Below are 20,026 nucleotides of genomic sequence, written 5' to 3'. Positions count from 1 at the left end.
AAAAGAGTGCCACCATTCTTAGTCTTTGCCTTCTCCCTCTACTCTCCTCCAAACCTCTCATCATTTTTGTGTTTGTTTCTGAAATGCTGGCATATGGCACTGGCTTTTCTAGACCATCAGGATTCACAACACAAAAATAAATTAAACCTGTGGTTAATTATGAGTAGTGCAGCATAAGGTGCATCCTGACATACTTAACAAAACATTTTCCACAATTTTTCATATAATGCATTTGAGGAATTTCTGAAAAAGATAATAGGAAAAAAAAATAGCCATTTCGTAGAGGAAGCAGCTAAAAGAGGTTTTTATTTTCAATTAAAAAATATGTATAAAATAACAACATATAAAGTGGCAGGAAACATAATACTGAAAGCTAATTTCTTAACAGATGGCAGTCATCCTCACTTCACCCATGTTGACCTACATATTTTTTCCCTTAACTTTTATTAATATTCATCTTTCACTGACTGTCTTCCACAATTTCGCCAGCAAGTGACATACTTAGGATAAAAGGTCAGAGAAAAACTCATTCAAGTACATCTTCTTTACATGATAAAATACAAAATGCATAAGCTTTACAAAGCTTGTGCCAAAAAATTCCATGTTTGATATCAAACTGTCTTTTCAAAGGCTGCCCAAGATTCAAACTCTATGTACAAAGTTTTCATCAAGTCTTGACCCCAAAACTTGGAATTTACAGACATCAAATCATTTTCATAGCTCACATTTTCTTCCAGAAAAAAATACCCCATGCCATACAGACAGTTACTTCACAACCATTCAACAGAATTTCATTATTTTGTTCTATGCATTTAACTGTGAACAGGTAGAAAAATTAAATGCATGTAGAAAGGGAAGAGCTGGAGGAGGAATGTGAAAAAAATTTACTGTGAATGGTAATTTAAGTCAAGAGAATTTTAAATTTCCATATAAAATGTACCCAATCTTTTCTTTAACGCATTACTCCAAAACCCAAATAATTTACATCAAATACAAAAAAAAGTTATTGAATTACTTGAAGGAAAAGATTCTCATATTCTGATCTCTCTCCTTATGTTTCTCTTCTTTCAGCACCATTAGGTTTTTGAACAAAGATTTTGGAAGTGAGACAAATGGGAGCCACATGCCAGGCTCCGAACAGCATCCAGTGAAAGCTGACTGTATCCTCCTGCTTCCCAAAACACCCACCCTAAAGCGCAGTTCATTTAGACTCACCCAAAACTGCATTAAAAACTTTCACACCCCACATTTCCCTTTCACATAAATCACAGCATTCCCAGTCATACAAATTCTGACCTATTACCAACCACCACCCTAGTCAAAAGTTTCATATCATTCCTAAAAATGGGAATAAATTTGTCTTTACTCCCTATAGTGTCCAGCAGCTCATTTTCTCCTGTGGGTTGTCCATACAATTCCAGCATACAGTGCTTTAAAATAATTAGAGCTTCCATTAGAAGTAAACACTGCAATGCACTGGTTTTGCTGCCTTGTGGAAAGGGATCTGACTTTGTATTCATTTTGCCTGGGGACTCCACAAACTGTTCAAACAGAGCTCGCGTCTCCTGTTGCCAGTTCATACATTCACAGCTCCATCTCTCTCCATCCTCCTCCCTGCCCCACTCCCTGTGCCTGGAATATTATCCTAGAGCTAGGGGAGGATGTGGGAAAAGCATGAGGCATTTGATAGTTAAGACCAGCAGCTTAACCACCTTATACAGCAAATTTAAGAGGCTTAAACTCACCAACAAGTGCAGGAATTGTCAAGTCGGACGTTATGCATTAAGCATGAGAAAGTAAATAGATGTGACAAATGCATTTCTTCCCATGTGAATGTAATGATTCTCGGCTAATGTATCTAAATTAAGTCACACATTAGTTATGTCTGAACAGAGCAGTGACAATTAACATTCTGTACATAATCAACCACTGGGTTTTTTTATATTCACAACCAATTCCAGGGACGCTGCAGGCCTTACTTTTCTTCAGCTGAGCAAGCAGCGAGATATTATTTCAACAACATCCACTTAGAGCAATCAGTCTTCATGTCCCCATGCACGGAACAGGATATTTCACAGGTAGCAAATCAAATAAATCGTGTGAAAGCAAACAGCTCTAATTGGGTTGCCACAATTTATCCAAAATTACTAAACAGTCTTCTATTTGATCTTGCCTGTAACCGACTGAATCAGGACTTCCTCACCACTGGTCAGAGAAATAAGCAAATCTCAGTAATGCTGGTTTTCACAATCATTTCAGAGTACTCTGAAATATAAATGGTACAGAGAAATACAAGTACTTTTGTGACAGCAATAAAATATTCTTTATAAAGAAAGGTGCATCTTTCTTTATAACATGTTACCTCACACTCCAACTTAATGACAGGAATTTTACTAATACTCAATTGTGGCAATTGCACCCTGAAGCTGCAATGCTGAAGGACAATTAAAGGCCACTGCCGATTAGATTACATTAGTCCCACGACAGGACATGTTTGAAAGCTGAGGCAGAAACCCCCTAGCTCTGAATCACTGCAGTCTTGACACATCTGGCCATTTCACTCAACATCTGCATCCCGTGGCTTCCCGAGCTGGCCACTCTATTCGCATCAGTCAGAATGGCACCCGCCTGGGAGACTCCGGTGGATGACAGCCTTCCTCTCTACCAAAACCAACTCCAGCAGCTGCTAGAGTTCTGTTCATGATGCTAAGAACTTCTGCAGCACCTTCCATGGCAAAACCCACCATTTGTGTAGCACACAAAGCTGCTTTACTTCCAATACCTGTGGAAAGTATATGCATATTTGCATATATGCTCTCTGTACATGCATGCTATCAGCTGGTTCAAGTGCTAATGAACCTTTTTTTAATCAAGTCTTAATGCATGCATTTATTTTTTCTATGACAACCCTTTTGTGTTTTAAATGAATACATAATATCTAGGCATGATGTGTGGTCAGACTTCCAGGCTATAAATTACATAAAGATGCATCACATTTTATTTAACCGAAAAGCATGGATTTATCTTTCCCCAGGTGACCATTCCAACGGCACAGCTGGAGCATCCCCCCCACAGCCAGACATCCAGGCAAAAGAGATCATTAGTGGTTCCTTATCCCTTGGCACTATTAAAAGGGCCTCCAGCTTGCAGTCAAAGATTCCACTTCAGAAGTATTCCTTAAATCTTGTGCTGCTAGTCATGAATTAACCGAGTCTGAAGATGCTGATGAGATAAATCCAAAAAATATTCAAATCTGCCTGAACAGATGCACACTAAACCTGTGGCTTGACCAAGGCAACTTTGCAGAGATATTTATATCCTCCTCCATTTGACCAAGGCAACTTTGCAGAGATATTTATACTCCATCGAGACTTCAAAGAAAAGAAGAAAACTGTGACAGTCATGTGCATTGAGTTGCATTTCAGTCTTAATAAGGGTTTTCAAAACATTTAAATTTGTTTTTTCCAACATATAAAAGAGGCAAGACAACATGGACAGGAATAAAGTGAAATACATTTAGAAATAAGATTTTAGCCTGCTTAGGTCTATAGAACCCTAAAGCCTGCTCATGATTTGAAAATGTCTTTCTACTTTTACTTTGAAAGATGCACGTATTACACAAAGCACAAAAGCCAATTTTAAGTGCAGAAATACAAAGTTGTAAGAAATGCTTATTGGTCATTATTTTCTCTCATTCTTTGTATTTCTCCAAAGCTTGTAGTCACCATCCCCTACATCTTTCAGCTGTACTGTCCTCTGCAGTTCCCACAGCCACCCAGAGATGATGACTGTTGATGCAGGGTGCCACACAGCTCATTCCAATGATACCATTTTGACATACTGACAATCTGAAAGACCCTCAGTATTGAGGAATGTTATGTGTTTCTTCTTTTGACTAATACTTCTGTGATATTGTTCAAAAAATCTTTCATCTGAAATACAACTGTGGGGAGAAAACAAGGAGAAAACAGCCAAAACCAGTGAGAGCGTGCAGGCTTTTCTGCGGGAAGAGAACAGCCTCAAATGAAATTTGAGGTTTCTCTCTCCAAGTGTCTTGAACAAGACATCTCAATTTTGTCAAGTGAGATTTAATGATACAGTGCAAAGCTACTTCACTGGTGGAAGTGTTTTCTTCTTCCCCCCCTTTCATTTCAAGGGCCAACTTTGTTTGTTTGTTATTGCAGCTGTTACAGTTCCTTACAGTCATTGCTTTCTTTAGCTTGCTATTTGAGGATTTTCTGTTTTTTAGTTTCTTTTTTTATTCATTTAAATGAATGTTATTTTTCAAATTGATACATCAGGTCATTACAATTGTTGCCAGTACAAGCACATATCATATCAACACATTCTTGAAAACAGACTTATTTTTGTCAAGTATATCCAAAGTAAATCCCTACAATATAAATTTATTCAACTTTGTGTATACCATAAGGTATACACTTACTAGAATAGGTGCACAATTTTTATAAGCCTGAATAAAATAATTTAAAGGGAGCCTTTTTCTCACCAGATGATAAGTCACCCTGATGAAGATTATAGGAAGGGTCTGACAAAAGTGTAAATTTTGAAGCCCTCCTTATCCTTCTCAGCAGCAACACCAAATTCTCTTGATGTCTCTCAAACAAAAACACACTCAGCTTTTTCACTATCACCACAGCTGACAGCATCTACCTTTTAGCTTGCATTAAGAGCCTCAAAAATTAAAATTATTTCATTTTGTAGCACTTGACAGCTTGTTAGTAGTTCAAACACTTGGTGCACTGCAGAAGGACAATTTTATAATATCAGCACTTCCATTAATCACTTAGTATTAGATTTGTAAAGTAGAACAATAATTTAAATTTCTTTGATTTCTCTGAAGGCACAATTCCTGCTGTTTAAAATGAGCTACTACCTGCAGAATGTTCAAACACATCTGTGGACAGTTGTCAAGTTGTCCAGGTATTTAAGTAAGGGGAGTAAAAAAACTACCTGGGGACAAACATACACATTGACAAAACTTAAGAGAAAATTAAAGAGAAGGAAAACTTTCAGTACTTTTTAAGGTAATGCATCATACAAAATGTGGTCTTAGATCAAGAACTTTTCCTTTTCTCTAATAATTTGGCATCCTCCAAAAATACAGCAGCAGAGCCCAGGTCTCCTCCAGGAAATAGAGAAGCACAGAATTCACCTGGACAGAAGGGAAGGGCAGCAAAAGTGCCAGTAAAATGTGCTGCTGCACTGAAATCTTAAAGCTTTTTAAAATCATTTCATACCGTGTTGCTCTGATGCTCACTATTGTGACTGCAAGTTACCAGCCAGCATATTTTACTCCCTACCAGATAAGACTTTGCCTGGTTTTCTGCCAGAATCTTAATGTTCTTTCAACATAACTTGAGTTGATGGGAGAATGTATTTTTCTTCTCAGAAGTTCTTGCAGTGGTTTTGTAACTAAAAAGCATGTGTCTCCTCAGTAGATGTTTTCTTTCATAAGTGTGTGCCATATTCAGTAAGTTTAAGAACTCATTAAACACATATTGCAAGCATCTTACATTTTCATAAATACATTTCTGTTCATTTATCATTACTAATAACTATCAACCGAACAGATTTGACCTTTTTTCATCCTTCATATATGCTTTGACAAGATGTGGAACAACAACAAAAAATTTACAACAGATTACATGCCTGAACCAACATGTGAGGATAAAAAGAGATTAAAACACAGTAGTACAGAAGCACACCAATTGTGAACTTTACACAGGTGGCTTAAAATTACAGTGTTAACATTTTACTAAGTCTTTAAAGTAATCTCTATTTCTCCTTGAAAAGCACCTACTTGGATAATCATACTTTTCTCTTAGTGTAGGAATATTCTTCAAACCTAAAGGAACAATGCAATTTTCACTTCTTCAAATATGTACCGCTACAAGAACTTGCCATATGAATTAAAATGAGGATACGACCTTTTCCCAAAAGTAAATGGGAGTATAAGGCATTAAAACTTGGAATCAGAGAATGAGCAAAGGAGTCACTAGAAGCCAAAACCCATAACTTATTCACTATTACACATGCCAGGATCAGAGATTCAGTCCCACATCCTTATTACCTAAGTGCTAAAAGAGGCCACCAACAACTGCAACCATTTCTTCCCCTCTCACGCAAAACCTTTGCTGTGCACAACTGGAAAGCAGGAGGTCATGAAGCTATATAACACTTGCTCTTCAGAACTACATTTCTAAGGTCACCCTTCAAAAGTAAAATAATCTTCTGCCTTCTGATGTATGTGAAGCATTATTTTTATTCTTCACCTGGTGAACAAATAAGCACGTTAATGAGAGCTCACATAAGCAAACAGGAAAGTTACCAAGTCTGTCTAAAAAAGATAAGGCTGATGGAAACACATGTTCAAACACATACTGAAAGACAGAGATGGTATCTTTGAGCTACTCTTAAAACAAGGGGCAAGTTTTCATGGCTTCCAAGTACAAAACTGATACATGTCAAAGGACTGACTGAGTTCATGACCTTCAGATGAAAAGTCAGTGCTTTTGCTCATTGTGTGCACAATGAAAATATTTTCAGTGGTAAGACTCTGCAATACCTGTATCACTTTCTGGAAGCAAAACACAGAATCTCACTATGTAAAATCCCCCTTATAATGCCAGGAAGAAGGCAATTTCCTCCTGTTGCTAAAATGAAGGGTGACAAACCTGATTTTCTCTGGAACGAGACACATGGTGGCAGCTGCTGCTTCTTTTCTCTGCATATAAGCATAAGGAATCAAAGGTCTGAATAACAGGAGACGAGTTTCATGATTTTCTCTTGTAAGTTACTTTTGACTATGCTAATTGCCTATTTCAAGCACTTAAGTCCATAGCCTCTCGCAAGGTAAGAAGCCGTAACTATTAAGATCTGAATTTTCATGTCCGAGACATATTGTGTCACTATTCCAGGGAGAACAGTCCGTGGCCTTGACACCACAGGACCAAGGAGTTGACATCCTTGTCACACCACTTCAAGGCCAGCACCATTCTGACACGTTTGGCATTTACAACTTGTTGTAAAAGATGCATTTAAGCTGTTATTGGTTTACAATGCTGTATTAATGAAACTGTGGCTTTACATTTGATCCACCTTTCTATAATTTCACAACCGTTTAATTTCTACGGACAAATTCTAAAAATGACTTTATTACATAATCACACTAAATCAGCAGCCCAGCTGTTTCAATACCTGACTAGACAGAGGAACTATTTATCTGTTTTAAGACCAAAGTACCTATGACTAAAACTAGAAATTATAAATTATGCTCTTATGAGATAAATTTATCCTGCTTCTGCACCTCTGCCTTCCATAGATGTCATCCACGGTGCTCAGATGTGCAGTTTATTTTAGTCTTAAACAACAATACAAAATTAATTTCTTTCAATAGCAACTATTAAGACAGTAAGATAACAAACATCCCTTTTTCTCCCTTTCTCCACTTTTCTTTTTGCAGGAACATCTATCTATACTACTATCCATTGAATAAGTTATGAATACTTGCACTAACTAAAGCCACAAGAAACACTTTGGAACTCATCTGAGAGAAGTAGCTTAAATTCACAGACATGAGCTTGTACACAAAGAAGAGTAAGGGTTGTGCACACCGGTTATTTTTGCATTTACAGGTACATGCGCACTAAGATTTGACCTCATTTTCCTTCAAAGGAAGTACTAAATGACATATTTTAGTACAGAATTTAGCTCTGTACAAAGAGTTTCTCATATAGACAGTTAGTAAAGAGCCAGCAGACAATGTCTGGCTGACAATATTTTTAATATTTCTGTCAATATTCAGCTTACAAAGTAGAATTCAATACCTTTTACAAGATTTACTATGTCAGTGGACCAAGTGAGATACAAACAAAAAACAATGTTCACATTTGTACTGAAGAATTAAGCTTGGAATTTTAGGTTGGCAAAATTGAGAGAAAATACCAAAGGAATACACAGGGGTTCCATTAAGTTCCTTAAATAAAATTTACGAGGACTGAGAAATGAAGATTGCTTCCTTCACTAAATTTTCCTATGTTTAAGAAAGCATTAAAGAATTCCTCTAAAGGCTCAGTAACATATGGAAACTGCTTCTGTAACAGCCATAGATTCAGTTTTCAACTTTGTAAAAATGACTTTAAGAAACCTTCACTTTAAGCTGTTTCTTTTCAAAGACACAGAGCTATTCAGTGAAATCACACCGTGTGTCAACGTGACATTTAATATATCTTTAAAGAAGGGTGTTTCAAAGTACTAATGCATTTCAGGAACATATGCCAACAGGATGGCACTACGTCAGTAGGAAAACAAAAATATTATTGTTATGATAAATACTAGTTCTCATTGCAACCTTCTGCCACAGCTATTAAAGACGCAAAAATTGCTTTTTTCTAACTATCCAAACTCTGTTAGTTTTGTATCCCTGTAGATCTACCACCCTTCCTTTTAGAAAGTATCAAAATTGTCTTTAACTGGAGAACATTCCTGCACTGAAAGATTAGGATAAGCGGAGTGACTTGCCCCGACTTTTTCCACAGGTTTCCTGCATGACTCCGTGTGAAGTCACCAACATACCTGTTCCACAGGAACCCCCTCTGTAAATAAAACAGCCTCATGTTGCACACTGAGGTGGGGCAGCTCTGTATTTATTTCTGCCAAGTACACTGAAACTTTTTGGAAGTCATTAGATAATCAGGAACCTTTGCGTTGCTACTTAAACAGAAAACTTCTCAGCATAATCAGCTAACAATTTTGTAACAGTGTTTGATAAACTCTGCTATCTGTACAGGTAAAAGGATCCTGTAGCTACTGGGCACCTCCCACAGAGAGCCCATTGTAGCAGTATGGCCGTACCTACCAACACAAATAAACCAAGTACCAGAATTTTCCACTCCTTGCTCTCCTCCAACTCTTTTTCACCTTCTAATTTGTAGAAGCTGAAAACACATACGGATGTTAATGTGATTTATAGCAACCACATCTAACAAGGATTCATGCCTTGTGCCCGCAACACACTTCAGTTTTCATGACCTATCTCCAGCTTTCTGTAGCAAAGTAAGTCCTACTGGGCCATATGAAGCTGGCAATACCTTTTACATGCTCACAATAAAAACTGCAAGAGATTTAACCTAAACGAATTCACCTAAAAGAATAACCTAAAAGAATTAAAGCAATGACTAAGCCTACACAAACAGAGATGCAAGTATAATGGGAAATGAATGCAGAACAGTAGCGCTATATTCTGCTTTACAGGTAAAAGATCCATGTAAGACTGTTAGTGCTAATTTCACAACATTAGTTTGCATACAATCACAGCACTGTAAGAACCACACGGTTCACAACATCCAGCCTTCTGCAACTGCAAGTTATATGCATGCAAGACCTACAACATCCTACCTGTCCTATGTGCCCTATGATACTAATTTAATACCCATAGGTTAAAAAGGCCAACAATATATATATACAATAAAAAAAAAAGTTAATAAACATCTATCCAGGAAGCTCAAGTGCATTATCAACAGCGTGACCCCAAAAGTGAAACTGTTAAGTATTCAGATGTACTGTCAGTACATTCACATGCTATCAGAGAAGTTAAAACACCGTAAGTGCCATGACTGGCAATATGACTTGGGACAGAATTTCCTTCTAGTAATAAATCTCACAATTAGTGAACACTCAGGCAGAAAACACACCCACCAGTAACACCAGAAGTTTTTCAGTATCACAGGTAATATAATCTCAACCTTGCCAAAGTCCTATCTCTGGCTGCACTTTGGCTGCGTTTCAAAGTGAGACACAAGCCACAAAGAGTTTGATGGCTCAATGGGTGAGAAAGTCCCTTCCTGACACGGTAGGTGACCAGTGGAAACCCCAAAATCTAAGATTAAAGGTAACCCAAACACAGTACAACCCAACAAATTGTACTTTTCCAAGCTCCCTCAAGAATAACACAGCTTTGAGGTGTTTTTGAACAATTAGCCTCACCTCAGCAGACTATAAGGCTATATTAGCACAACTTCAGGTTTACCTATTCCATTTCCTTGCTACATCCATCAATTTGTCGTCTCGACATACAATTAAGCACAATGTATTATCTCCAAAGAGGACTGAAGTCCTGGCTCTATGCCAGCTATACTACAGTCCTCTCCTGTTCTCCACTGATGGAATGATTCTTCATAGCAAAAAGCTTCTTACCCAGCTTCTTTCATCATGTCCCCCCTCTAGGCTGAAACAGGCCCCACATCAATTTAACTTTTGCTTTGCTACAGGAAGGGCACCACATCCATGATCTAAGGGAGACTGACTTACAGTGAGGGGGTAGTCTCTTGGTGCCAACTATGAAGAATTCAAATCTCCTCCTCTTTTACAGTAGTGAATGTCTGAGCAATAAGTGGCTCACATGAGTCTGGTGTTAGATCTGAAAAACAAACACACACAAAAAAATTCAGACGAAAAATAAAACTTCCTGCTGTACTGTCCTTCAATACCTGCGAAACACAAGGGAGGTAAGGATTACAATATATGAAATCTAGAAAATTTTCTACCTTTTTTTGTGGCTTCCTCCCCAAAAATATTACCCTAAAATACAGCATTTACAGCTACATCTTCCTCTCCTGAAAGATACGTATTAGAAGTTCAGATTAGCAACATTCTCCCACCTAATAAGCAGCTAAGTTTTAGTCGACTAACACACTAAGGGAGCAGTGCATTTTATAACAGAAATCTTTCTTGCCCCAAAAATGCAGAATTCTGCACAAGTGTGTAACTCCACTGAGGGTGTAGGGAACCCGCTCAAACATCTTGTCAGCACGAAAAAAAGAAAGAATCACCACATACAAAGAGATGCCGGGGGGTATCACTCTTCAACAAACTCGTATCACTATTCAATTGTTGCTTTGAAGCAACCAAGATGCAGTTTTGACATTTAGTCAAATGCATTTTTTCCTGAAAACAATCCAATTTTGCAGTTTTAGCAGCCTGCAGGATTCCTTTGTACGTGAACACAACCAAAAAGAAATGGCTTATGGCAAAGTTTAACTTGCTCAATTTGAGTTAAAAAGGATAAATAGTTCAGTCTCTATATTCACAGACTCAATGATTCTTCATTCCAACTATTAGATTTTAATTTCTGTTGCACCAAGTCCGTTCCCATATCAGCTTGATGACAATCTTTCCAAAAGTCACTAATCAACAGCAGACAATCCAGTGTCTGGGTACCACATATAATTTACTGTTTATAACAACTAGCACATAATTAAGCTTCCTCCAGAGCTCTGAGGCTTTCCTCACCTTTCTTCAAGACCAATACAATAAAAAAAATTCCTCAAGATATTTGTACCCTACATTCAAAACTTATCCACTGTGTAGTGTGTGGTTTTTCTTAAAATAATAGCTTTAGTAGTTATAATTTAACTTTTTTTGTAGTTATTATTTCTATATGCTGTCAATAGATCACACAGCTTCATTTGAGTAATGGAACTAAAATCTTCCAAATTTCTTGAATTAGTTACATTACTGCCCTTATTAATATTACTCCTAAAGAATTAGCTTATTTTCCAAGTTAAAAGGAAATCCTTTTCCCTACTTTCAACTCAGTGAGTTGTGAGCAATACTTTTACCTTCCATTATCAACTGTCTACTTTTATTAACTCCTAATTTCATGTTTACACTTAATTCTTTGCTTCTTCTATTTGTTACATTCCTAAAAATGCCACCGCCCCCACTTGGTTTGGAGTCTGAACATCTGGGATCTAATTTTAGGATTAGATCTTTTTAATATATGAACTTGTGTATTTTTAAGAATAATCCAAATATTACGTGTGGAAGTTGTCAAAGCTAAAGCAAGAAAGAACACTTGATATGTTAACTTTGATATTTTAGATTAATCTAGGGTTCTTTCATTTGTGCTGCCTTTTAAGATTAGAGACTTAAAATAGCTACTAATGTAAGAGCCTATTGACATTTTTAGCCTGTAGGAGCTTGCGGTGGGCAGACACAGCTGAAATAATAACATATTTCAGTGATGAACCAGCTTTACAATTTTATTACTCAGACTTTCCCAAATCTAAGCCTGGCGTTGTGCCCAGTAACTCAGAAATTAAGCTGTTCTACATTTAAAACTTCCAACTAATCATATACTAAAATCTTCTCATGGCTAAGGCAACAAAGTCACCTTATGATGAACTTTTGAAAAAATATATAAAAATACCTAGATTTGAAAAATAGTGCCTTTGATTCTTTGTGTTATTTACATGAACAATGTAAGAGAAATAGGGAAAAAGAATCATGTTATATAGGTTAGAGACAATGACATTAGTTATCAGGAGTACATTACACATCACATTGAAATAGTAGGGACCCTAGAGGGACCTCAAAGGGAGTGACAGATACAAGGAAACGACCTTCACAAGGCACACTGGGATATCAGCAGTTCTGTGCTAACTTCCAAAACACATGACGACTTAAAAACCCCAAAATATACACACATACACAAAAAACCCCCACGCAACCAAAAAAAAAATCCACCACCATCCAAAAATTAAGGTAAGTAATTGAGCTTTTCCACACAGCCCACAAGGTCGGACTTTATGCAGCTACTCCACAGATTCCAGGATAGGAAAGTGGAGCTGTTATTTTCACCATTTCAATCTCAATCTCTTAAATCTTTTATTTAGGTAAGAGTTAGCCAAAGCAATATCCAGAATTTTCCACTTTATGTCACCTAGGTCAAGCCAAACATAGGGGCCTTCAATCTGAATGAAGTTCCTAAAGGTATCTGAGAAGTCAGTCAGGGACCTCAGGCTTGTACCAACCACTTAGTCACCCCATAAAGGCAACTGATGCCTTTGCTGTTCCAAAATCTCTCCACATTTTTGCACACGCAGCAGTCCTCCTCCTCCCAAAAATAAAATTTTCCCCACAACTTGCTGGTCCAAAGAAGGTCCTATGTTTCCCATTGCTCTTCAAACCACTGTGCTGCAGTGATCTAGTCTGATCAGTGAGCATAGGGATGCATCCATACGATATTCTGTTGCTGAATATTTTGCAATACAGGTGCACACTTCCTAAAATCATCTGGGAAATCCAGACCAGTTTAACTGAAATGTTCATTGATTTATAACTTTCTTATTTCACAGGCACACACAAAAAAAGTAATCCACACTTGTACAGACATACAGACACCAGAAAAATTCTAGAGCCTGATATATTTATTGTTCAATTTATCCTTCTATTCCAATGTGTCTCACAATGGGTGACTACAGCTAATGTGAGCATCAGAGGGATGCTCATTTAATGCAGAACAGAAAATTAATAATTTGGTACCCAAGACAAAAAAAAGAACGAACATGCAATAATTAACCTTGTAACAACTCTACAACAGTTCATTAAGCTGTTTTATACTGTACTAGTCCCAAAGAAGCTACACATTTCTAAGTATTTCTGGAATAGCCTACCAGGAGTGTAACAAAGACCTAATCTGGCAATAGAGTGTAATTTGGTGTAAACCTGCAGCAAGCAGAAGAGGACTCTTGGGGAGGAACCAGACAATTCTCTCCCTTCTCAAAGTTAGCCATTTATTCCTGCTGCAACTCCTACTAAAATGAGAGTGGGAAATGAATCCAGTTAATAACTAACCAGGAAAAAAGCCAGATTTTTAGCCACACCATTTGCTGAATCAGTTCACTGTATGAACGTGCTGCCAGCAGATCGGAGATAAAAAGAGCAAATCAGGCAGCTGCATAGGAGGGTAGAGCAGAACTACCCCTTTTGGAAGCAACACAGGATTATGCTCGTTTACTCTGAAAATGGAATTAGGAACAAAGTCAAAGGGAACAGTAAGAAAGCAAGTGACTTGCCTGAAACAGCCTGCAACTGACATGCCTTCTCAAATTCAGAGTTTGATGTGTGTGAGCAAAAGCTGCCAGTGATGTCAAGCCTGACTGAAACCAAACATTAAAAAAAAATTCTTATAGTTTGCATGATGGATAAGCTAGTTACAAGTGTCATTATATAGTGCTAGCTTTAATTGCTCTAAACTAAATATAGCTTTCAGAATTTAATAGCTCCCCCGCAGCTTTTCTGTCTTTCAAGACAAGAAAAATCTTCACATTATAAAAAGCACACAGGCATACAGAGTCGCACGTTACCACAGAGAAGCAGAAAGTAAACCATTAAGATTATTATAAATTAAAGTCTCCAACACTCATTCAGAACTATTTTCAAGAGACCAATTGCTTTTCTATTCCATCACTCTGGTTCCAGTTACAGCAGGTGACAGAAGCATGCATACCTGCTCCTGTTCAAATTAAGCCACTTTGTTGCTTTATTAGCAGATTGTACTGAATCTTGCTCTCCACCATGTTCCCAGTCAACATGCTGCCTTTACCAGCAAGCTGCCCTGGTGCCCACATGCTTCCTCCTGTGCCTCCGAGCTAGGCACCACAGGGGAGGAAGAGGAGGAATGAGTCTCCCGCCTGACCCTTCCCTGCAGCCTTTCTGCTGGCATGACATGCACAAGGAGATCCAGAATCTGCTATGGCAGCAGAGACTGCAGTACCCTGATAAAGGCATGGAACAAGCTCTCTCTTCTGCCTTCTTTTACCCAACTAGGATTCCAAAAAAATTTAAGGAGGAGTTCTACGTGGCAGGCTTCACTTTCCCTCTCTGAGCTGATAATGGATTTCAGGCATAAAATCTGGCTGACAGCTAGAAATGTGTTCTACAGATTCAGCACTTCTGTTCCCCTTCATTTTAGAGGTCATTACGTAATTTAAGTGCCTGCAATTTTTTTTACAAATTATGGAGTTAAATTTAAAAAAAAAAAAAAAAAAGCAGCCACTGGTGTAATAACAAGTCTTCCTACTTTCCCCTCAGGCCATGGCTGTGAACTCCCTTCCCTCCCCCAGCCCAAAACAATAACCTGGCCTGTATCCTTTATCTATTCTCTCTCTGGTTTCATCCATACTCTTCTCTCTCCTTTACTGAGCTGAACTCTTAATTTTTTAACAGTTCTGGTCTTCCTCATGCCTGTCTTCAGTGAGTAGGAAAAACAAGAATAACACTACTTATGGAAGAGACAGTATCTGCCAGACCATATGAATTACTGAATAACAGAAGAGCTGATTTGGTTTGCCCGGAGCTGTGCATGCACTGTAGGAACTACAGTGAACTACTGGGAACTACTGGAGAGAGTCTAACGTAGGGCAACCAAATTATTAAGGGATTAGAGCACCTCCCTTACAAGGAAAAGCTCAAAGAGCTGGGGCTCTTTAGCCTCAAGAAGAGAAGACTGAGGAGACCTCATCGATGTTTACAAGTTCCTAAAGGGTGAGCTGAAGGATGATTGAGTCGGACTCTTTTCAGTGGTTTCCAGCGATAGGGGAATGGGGCAAGGGGCAATGGGCATAAACTGGAACATAGGAAGTTCCACTCAAATATGAGGAAGAACTTCTTTACGGTGAGGGTGACAGAGCCCTGGAACACGATGCCAAGAGATATTGTGGAGTCCCCTTCTCTGGAGATTTTCAAGACCCACCTGGATGCAGTCCTGAGTGATGTGCTCTAGGTATCCCTGCTTTAGCAGGGGAGTTGGACTAGATGATCTCTAGAGGTCCCTTCCAACTCTGTCAAATCTGTGAATCTGTGAACACCAGCTGGAAGTCGGCCACGAGGTACCTACTACAACAGGTAAGACTAAAGGTAGTATTGCCACAGCTTTTTCTGTCCTCTTACCTACCATTTCTGAAGTTTGTCCCTACCCTTGGCAGGGGGGCTGGAATACAATGATCTTTAAGGTCCCTTTCAACCCGAACCATTCTATAATTCTATGCAGACCATGCTGGATAAAACAGGTTAAAGGAACTATGTCTATTTGTCACTTAAGAGAGATTTTAAAGCGAGCCTCCTGACGTGTGCTCTTCTGCCTTACTAAGCTGGCTGAGCTCCCGCAGAACAGAAAGGCTCCCTACTGTCCATGCAGGCGTAGAAAGACTTCATTTACCCACTTCTGATAAAGCACAAAATCATGATGCTCATTGCCATTAAGGTTCTTTCTTCTGAAGCAACAGACCAAAATGTAGATAAATAGCATAAAAAAAATAGGGACACTAGATGTTACAGAAGGCATTTTTACTTAAAGACTTTGCCAACCACAACAGCCTATTTAATACAGATGAATGTTTAAAAAAAAAAAACCAACACAACATCATGGATCTACTATGGATAAATACACGGTTAATGCTATGTGTTAACTGTCGTGAATCAGAGCTGAGTGACCCAGAACTCCACAGAGCTCTTCTACCCTCAGGCAGCCACACATAAGCATGGCAGGACAGGGCAGGCTGCCAGGTGAGGCTGCACAAGTCCTCAGCACCAACCAACCTCTCACATGCTCTCCATGGAAGAAATTAGTAGGGAAAAAAAAACAACCCACGCAAGCAGAAGGATGGAAGGACAGCAGGTATCAGCCAGAGCAACCACAGTATTAGTCTGGGAAAGTAAGCATGGGGCTGCGGTAACCTTACGTGACTGTCCACTAAATCTGGATCTGGGGATTAGCAGGAGAGAAAAGATACTAGAAAAAGGTGATTTGTTTTCTTGTCACCAGTAATACCAGGGAGATTTTATTCTCCTCTCCAAAATTAGAACACCGATGTAAGTATAACCCCTTCTTCTTTTCTTCTCAGTGTCATATATATACACAGAAACCCACAAAAAACCCCAAACCCAAAAACTCATCATCAGCTTCAGGTTAGGACAGTTGAGGGCTAAACATCCAGAAAACTTTCATTTAATTAATAATTAAAAAGCAATTATACGTTAAAACAACAAGATCCAGAGTAAATATATGCCATCCTGAAGGATCCACAAGAAAAAATATATGCCATCCTTACTCACAGTAAGTTTATCCAGTGAATTTTTCCTGCAGAAAGAAAGAAATAAATATGGCAAGTTACAATGTCTACAAAGTCCAGAATCTATTTATTTACCAGATGCTTGTCTCTACATCTGGTGACCTACTAAATTACCTCAGCTGTACCAATAGCTGCTGAGAAACTCGCAACAGGTACTACTATATCTGTGATTTCATGGGAAAGAAAGTTATATAGAAATATTTTCAGTTAAATATATATATTCACTAAAATGCAATGAGATTTTTTTAAATGCTTATATATATATATATAAAAAATATAAATAAAGTCACATTTAAGTGAATGCTTTCTCAGTCTTATCAAATGATTCACATACGCCAGCCCTTCCCCTTCCTCCTTCATATATTTCCCTGCTGATCTGAAGCTGTATTATTCCCGAGTGTTCAAGGTTACTGAAGTTACAGTTGGAGAACAGAATGGGGCAGGGCCCAGGAAATCTAAAGATTATTTATACGGCAGGACTTCAAACAACCGAACCCAGCTATATCTCAAAGGATTTGATAAAGAGGCATTAAAATAACAAGGACAGAGAAAGATGGGTGAAAAACGAGTATTCAGAGTCACTCAGCAGACCTCTCCTGCTGATGGACTCTCATTCGTGAGACGAGGCCACTGACCCTCTAGGACACAGTGACACACACAAGAAAGTATTTACAGACAAAGATGAGAAATGAAAGTTGTCGGACACCCACTAATCTCCATATCTAACCTCACTGCACTACCAAGGGAAAATGAGGATGTGGTCAAGAAGGACTCTTATCTCTGATAGTTTGATAGAGGACTGAAAGTCCAAATTCAGCTGAGAACAGGGGTCAGGCAGATGAGTAATTTGCCCTTGTAAACAGACCAGATAAGCATTGTGAAGTATTTGTGTACAAAAAGAGACAAACCAAACCAACCCAAACAAAACCCAAACAACAAACAAACCAGGTCTATACTACGAAACTGACGAACTTGAATTAAATACAAGACTAGATACCACAGGGACAAAGAGAGTCTTCGTGGCTAAAACACACTGAAGTGTGCATGCTACTCAGAAAAGCTAGTAGAGGCAGGGGAGATACTGCACCACTTAAAACTGTGATAGATTAAAATAACCCAAACATACCACTGCAAAAGAATGAAGAGAATCCAACTGGGTCCAAAAAAAAAGTGCTTTAAAAAAAAAAAAAAAAAAGGACAGTCCTGCTCAGAGTGCTGTCTGCGGCAGATTCCAAGAAACCAGCCTTAGTACAGATTTTATTAGATTGAAAAATATCACCGTGAATTAGGCACTACAGGAAAATAACTTCTCTGACTCAAATGAGTAATAAGCAAAAGGAACCAGTTTAAGTAGGCAGGCAGACTGAGGAATTCAGACTCCCTAAATTGATAATGCTGAGCTTTATCTGCATCAGTTGTGCAGAAACCAATCTGGAAATGCCTCGTATGATGCAGTGTGCTGTACACAACTTGCAAGATTAAATAGGCCTAACCAGATAAATGGCTTCCCCACACCTCCCAAAAAGGCAGGGAAGGAGTTGATTAAAGAAGGTGCACCTCATACATTAAAGTACAGGAATAAAGTTAAAGCTTTCAAAAAACATTGAAAACAAAGTTATTCAACAACACATCGAAACTAAGTGAAGAAGGAACATTTCTGAAGTGAAGAAGTGAAAGTTTCTTAGTAAAGAAACACAGACAGATGTCTACTATGAAACAGGCCTTGAAACTTTCTCAACATGGAATCAAAAGTAATAGCTTCCTGAGCGTGAGTTGAGGAAAAGATCTGCTACTGATTTCTGAAAGAAAAGGCAGATTAAATTGTACATATAGCTACAAATAAAACTTTCATGTATTCTCAAGTTATTGTGACTATTTAAATCTTTATATTGGCTGGAGGTGAAAAACCATAATTGTCCTGTTCAGAGAGCATCTGTTTTTCGTTTCAATGGCCTGTCTGGCCCAAACCACAACACAATCTGCACTTTTGAAGCAAACCAAAACCAGTGGGAGATACTTTACAATAGCGGAACAACAAACAGAACACTTGTCTTAGAGTTGGAGGTAAGGGGAGAAGAGGGAAAAGAAACCAGCACGAGTACAATCAATAACATGCAAGATTTCAGATTAAGTCAAAGAGTCAGAAGGAAATACCAAAGTCAATGGTAACAGATTAACCTAAATAAATTTAAAAAGACAAACAAAATCTGTAAATCTCATCTGGGCCTGTCAACAGCTGCATTAAAAAAATAATAAAGCTGGCAATGACCTTATTTAGTTGAAGAGCTGCAAAGTGAGTCAGTAACTGGCCACAGAAAATACCAGGCTTGACACAAACCACCAGAAGAGTTTGCCAAGGATTATCCTGGGGCTAGTTTTATCTAACAGTTCTAATAGTGGCAAGGGAATTGAGGTGTCTCTCAAAAACTGCTGCTGACAAGAAGTATAGAGGCACCTCTGATGCACCAAACAACTAGAACACCAGGTGAGAGGAACCACATGGACCAAAGTGGTGACAGGGAACGCAATTCATCAGTCCTGAAGGCAAGGTCAGGACTCAAGGAGTAAGCCAAGCAGAAGTTCTGCTATGACAGCTGGAAGTGACCAAGAAGGGAAAGGTACTTAAATGTATAAACTGATTACACAGTCACTCCATCACCAGTTTGAAAGTCTGAAAAGAGAAAAAAAGTTACTTTTGACATAAAAGGAGACATTTCCTACAGAGACATAGAGGCAAGTACTAAAAACAGTCACTGTGCAAGGTGCAACATCTAATCTGGTCAGGAAGCAAAAAATATCACCTAAAGTATACTTGAGATGGTATGCTTATGCAAGGAAGAATGACAGCAGAGTATTTCCCTGGAGTGAATACTATGAGTGTGCCTAATCAGCCACATCACAAGATCCTCTGCATCTCTTCAAGTCTAAATACAAGCCTCCTAAACTCACTGAGGGAAAGAGAGAGTCCTCCTCACACGAACAAAGCAAAAAAGTTAACCAGTTTACAAAGGCTCAGAGGACATGCAGACGCTGTTATAAACACTGAGAGAAAATACCAATTTTAGTCAGGTGTACAAACTGGTCATGGACAC

At 38.4% G+C, this 20,026-nt stretch overlaps 1 protein-coding gene across 4 annotated transcripts in view; it reads right to left on the bottom strand.

Annotated features, from left to right (window-relative positions):
- The window catches only part of OSBPL3 (oxysterol binding protein like 3), an 83,552-nt gene that overhangs the window by 52,782 nt on the left and 10,744 nt on the right, over positions 1–20,026 (bottom strand). For 2 of the 4 annotated variants that reach the window (XM_014937827.1, XM_014937824.1), the window contains exon 2: positions 10,330–10,438. The exons of the other annotated variants lie outside the window; for them this stretch is intronic. The gene's annotated coding sequence lies outside the window, so the exon portion shown is untranslated. The remainder of the gene's footprint in view (positions 1–10,329; positions 10,439–20,026) is intronic. 4 annotated transcript variants of the gene reach the window in all.

The sequence above is a fragment of the Calidris pugnax genome, unplaced genomic scaffold (genome assembly GCF_001431845.1).
Source record: "Calidris pugnax isolate Ruff unplaced genomic scaffold, ASM143184v1 scaffold11, whole genome shotgun sequence".
In the NCBI taxonomy this organism is placed as follows: domain Eukaryota; kingdom Metazoa; phylum Chordata; class Aves; order Charadriiformes; family Scolopacidae; genus Calidris; species Calidris pugnax.
This window is presented reverse-complemented; position numbering and strand designations above follow the sequence as displayed.